General features: G+C 54.4%; 1 non-coding gene across 1 annotated transcript in view; it reads left to right on the top strand.

Annotated features, from left to right (window-relative positions):
- Positions 1-3,682: 3,682 nt before the first annotated feature.
- LOC126126421 (small subunit ribosomal RNA) overlaps positions 3,683-5,000 on the top strand; it is a 1,909-nt gene continuing 591 nt past the window's right edge. The window contains exon 1 of the ribosomal RNA XR_007526756.1: positions 3,683-5,000. This exon is cut by the window's right edge and continues 591 nt beyond it. This is a non-coding gene — a ribosomal RNA (small subunit ribosomal RNA).

The raw sequence follows: 5,000 nt of genomic DNA on the forward strand, positions 1-5,000 counted from the left end.
ACCGCCACCCACAGACACAACACAGCCATCTATGAGAATGTGACCAAACTACATTGCCGTCTGGCCCAGAAACGACACCTCCATCTACAGGAATCCAACGGAACTACACCAACCATACTGCCAAACCACAGCATCGCCATCTATGACAATGTGACGAAACCACATGCAATAGCCCCATCTACGCGAATCGGACGACACTACGTCCACCATGTCGCGCGCAACACGAAAACTAAATACCGCCATCTGCAAGTCTCCCGAAACATGACCTGCTGCACCGACGATACCGCCATCTATGAGACGCCACCCCGACTACGACATCGCTAGGTCCCACAGTACCCATTTTTCGACGCCACCCACAAAGCCTGCATCATCTGTCCACCACAGGAACCCGAACGCCAGTGCCTGCGTCGCACGAAGTAGTCAACCGACAATCACTCCACCCGCACCCGCACGTGCCCCACCCCAACCGCCCAAATCGCAACCCAAGCGGATGAACGGCGGACTCTTCCCGCACTCGTACGTTGCAATCCACCCCTATATCTTGCGTTTCATGACGAGTTATATCCAATATGCCAAATTCCCGCTGTCCCTATACATGCTGTAAGTCTGTGCACACAATATGAACCACACCTCAGCGAGACACTCCATCACACATTACTCTCTGCCTGTAACAGACACAGATACGATATGTAAGCACCAGCATGGACCAACGTCCGGTGCATCCTCTCCGCCACAGTACACCATCCACACTATGATAACCACACCAGGGGGTCCAATTATAAAATAGAATATCCCACCCGTCCAACATCCACAATTGCTCAGATAAGCCACCAACACCCACACATGTCCTACACAGGGGTGCACCCAACACCACCACACTGCCTCCTGTTACGGCACAGAAACAATGGCAGGAATGAATCACACAGGTCTGCCACTCCCTTGCCGCAACCACAGACGCGGCGCGCCTCCAGTCACGAGCGAAAAGCGCATCCTGACGAGACAGAACTGCTGTGACATACTGACGCTGCCTCAGACATTCACTTACAATGATCACTACCAACGAACCTGCCCCCCCCCCCCCCCCCAAACACACTATCTCTTACCATGTTGTGTACTGTAATCCAACCCATTTTGCACCTTAACCTAACCAAATTTGTAACGCAATTTGTACCGCAATGTAACGCAATTTGTACCGCAATGTAACGCAATTTGTACCGCAATGTAACGCAATTTGTAACGCAATTTGTGTCTTAACCTAACCCACGTTGTGCCTTAACCTAACCCACGTTGTGCCTTAACGTAACCCACGTTGTGCCTTAACGTAACCCACGTTGTGCCTTAACGTAACCCACGTTGTGCCTTAACGTAACCCACGTTGTGCCTTAACGTAACCCACGTTGTGCCTTAACGTAACCCACGTTGTGCCTTAACGTAACCCACGTTGTGCCTTAACGTAACCCACGTTGTGCCTTAACGTAACCCACGTTGTGCCTTAACGTAACCCACGTTGTGCCTTAACGTAACCCACGTTGTGCCTTAACGTAACCCACGTTGTGCCTTAACGTAACCCACGTTGTGCCTTAACCTAACCCACGTTGTGCCTTAACGTAACCCACGTTGTGCCTTAACCTAACCCACGTTGTGCCTTAACCTAACCCACGTTGTGCCTTAACCTAACCCACGTTGTGCCTTAACCTAACCCACGTTGTGCCTTAACCTAACCCACGTTGTGCCTTAACCTAACCCACGTTGTGCCTTAACCTAACCCACGTTGTGCCTTAACCTAACCCACGTTGTGCCTTAACCTAACCCACGTTGTGCCTTAACCTAACCCACGTTGTGCCTTAACCTAACCCACGTTGTGCCTTAACCTAACCCACGTTGTGCCTTAACCTAACCCACGTTGTGCCTTAACCTAACCCACGTTGTGCCTTAACCTGCTCTGTAATTGGCATATGACACGTTACATTAATCTAGTGTTGTCTAACCACAACCCTCTGAATATAGTTCGCTACTCGCACCGCCCACCCTCTTGTGTGTCGTTTCATGTTGAACACTTCGCAAGTGTTGCTTACTTTTTACATGCTCCCGCTGTACACTGTAATGTGGACAACTGCAGGATGTACATCGCCCCCCCCCCTCCACCCTGCCTTCGCACGCTGGTCGTTCAGGTGCTTGCGTGTTCAATGCCCTTCGCAGCTGTTCACTGGCATTCGCATGTCGAAGCGCTCAGTCTACGTCGTGGTACGGCCTGTGTCCACTGTCCGCTGATATCGTAAGCTTAATCCTCACATTGTACTGCACATAGGTCCGTATGTACTGAATGATACGCTGTGGCACATGTGTGACCGTACGACTGCGCCCAACAACAGCGAACCATACGGTCCAAATGTTGTGCACTCAGCCACGTGCCGTCTCCCCATAACAGCTACATTGCAGTGTGGTACGCCATAGAGACGTGTGGGAGTAACGGACGCCCTGGATGGCGATCAGCATGAGCCGTCTGTTGATGTAGTGGCGCGTGTATTCAAACGTAGTCGTCTCTTCTCACACAGTGTGATAGCATGGTGCACCGCGTTCCACATCTGCGACATGGTACAGATGCTGGTTGACAGTCGGTCTCGTAATGGACATCGCATACGTAGGGGGCCACCTCCCACGTGTTCTCTAGTCGTGCACATTTTGTTGCGTGTATGTGGGCAGACGTAGTGTGTCGTGACACCTAACAGACAGGTATGCAATAATCGTTGCATTTGCAAACTGGGATGGACGTCTACGTTTGCTGGTGACGTGACGCAACGCAAATGAACAACTGGTAAACCCATTGTGGTGCGGTTGTTGTTGCTGGAGGTAAATCAGTAAGGGCAAATCTGTGTGTGAAGCGATACGCGGCGGTGGCTGGGTGGGACCGTCCCCGGCCGGTGAGGGGGGGCCGCCCGGCGTGCTGGCCGCGCGGTGCGTGGGCGCACGCGCTACAGCCGGCTGGTGGGGGCGCCCAGTGGCAGGCGCGCCGGCCGACGGACGCGGCAGGCGGCGCAGCTGCGCGCCGGGGCACCCTGCGCGCGGCGCCGGGCGGCCAAAGTGGGTCCTCGCGGGCCCGGTGCGAAGCGCGGTGGACATCTGCAGTGTGCTGGTCCGACTGAGGACTGTGTGCGTTGAGGATGCGCCGCCGCCCGGCACTCGGCGCCGCGACGCCGTCTGCTGCTCGGTCGCCCCAGCGGTTCTCGCTGGTGGTTTGTATCGCAGTTGTGCAGACGTGTTGGCACGTGCGCTGTGCTGGGAGAGTTCGCTTCGGCACCCACGTGGGGCCTTTGCCCTTCTGTGGCGCTGGCGTTGGAGCTGCCGGTCACCGTAGGTGGCGCGTGTTGTCTCCCGCCGGCAATGCCACGACAGCACGCTCCCGGGCCTCTGTCGGCAGCGGCAAGCTCAGTTGGGAGCACGGGTGGTCGCACCTAAAGCGTCTACTCGCCTAACTCCGGGCGATTGCGCCTCTCTCGAACCCGACCAAGTACTTAGGACGGCGCTGCGCGCCGCCGGGACCTGAGAGGGTTTCGAGGTGTATTGTGCAGGGGAGCTCAGCCTCCTCCTGTTTGCAGAATAATTGAGCGGACGCTTGCGTGTTCGCGCGGGCCCCTGGGACACACTCCCGGGCGGCCGGCTGCTCAGCTCTAGTTGACGCAGCTCCCTGGTTGATCCTGCCAGTAGTCATATGCTTGTCTCAAAGATTAAGCCATGCATGTCTCAGTACAAGCCGCATTAAGGTGAAACCGCGAATGGCTCATTAAATCAGTTATGGTTCCTTAGATCGTACCCACGTTACTTGGATAACTGTGGTAATTCTAGAGCTAATACATGCAAACAGAGTCCCGACCAGAGATGGAAGGGACGCTTTTATTAGATCAAAACCAATCGGTCGGCTCGTCCGGTCCGTTTGCCTTGGTGACTCTGAATAACTTTGGGCTGATCGCACGGTCCTCGTACCGGCGACGCATCTTTCAAATGTCTGCCTTATCAACTGTCGATGGTAGGTTCTGCGCCTACCATGGTTGTAACGGGTAACGGGGAATCAGGGTTCGATTCCGGAGAGGGAGCCTGAGAAACGGCTACCACATCCAAGGAAGGCAGCAGGCGCGCAAATTACCCACTCCCGGCACGGGGAGGTAGTGACGAAAAATAACGATACGGGACTCATCCGAGGCCCCGTAATCGGAATGAGTACACTTTAAATCCTTTAACGAGTATCTATTGGAGGGCAAGTCTGGTGCCAGCAGCCGCGGTAATTCCAGCTCCAATAGCGTATATTAAAGTTGTTGCGGTTAAAAAGCTCGTAGTTGGATTTGTGTCCCACGCTGTTGGTTCACCGCCCGTCGGTGTTTAACTGGCATGTATCGTGGGACGTCCTGCCGGTGGGGCGAGCCGAAGGCGTGCGACCGCCTCGTGCGTGTTCGTGCGTCCCGAGGCGGACCCCGTTGAAATCCTACCAAGGTGCTCTTTATTGAGTGTCTGGGTGGGCCGGCACGTTTACTTTGAACAAATTAGAGTGCTTAAAGCAGGCAAGCCCGCCTGAATACTGTGTGCATGGAATAATGGAATAGGACCTCGGTTCTATTTTGTTGGTTTTCGGAACCCGAGGTAATGATTAATAGGGACAGGCGGGGGCATTCGTATTGCGACGTTAGAGGTGAAATTCTTGGATCGTCGCAAGACGAACAGAAGCGAAAGCATTTGCCAAGTATGTTTTCATTAATCAAGAACGAAAGTTAGAGGTTCGAAGGCGATCAGATACCGCCCTAGTTCTAACCATAAACGATGCCAGCCAGCGATCCGCCGCAGTTCCTCCGATGACTCGGCGGGCAGCCTCCGGGAAACCAAAGCTTTTGGGTTCCGGGGGAAGTATGGTTGCAAAGCTGAAACTTAAAGGAATTGACGGAAGGGCACCACCAGGAGTGGAGCCTGCGGCTTAATTTGACTCAACACGGGAAACCTCACCAGGCCCGGAC

This window comes from Schistocerca cancellata, unplaced genomic scaffold (genome assembly GCF_023864275.1).
Source record: "Schistocerca cancellata isolate TAMUIC-IGC-003103 unplaced genomic scaffold, iqSchCanc2.1 HiC_scaffold_453, whole genome shotgun sequence".
In the NCBI taxonomy this organism is placed as follows: Eukaryota; Metazoa; Arthropoda; class Insecta; order Orthoptera; family Acrididae; genus Schistocerca; species Schistocerca cancellata.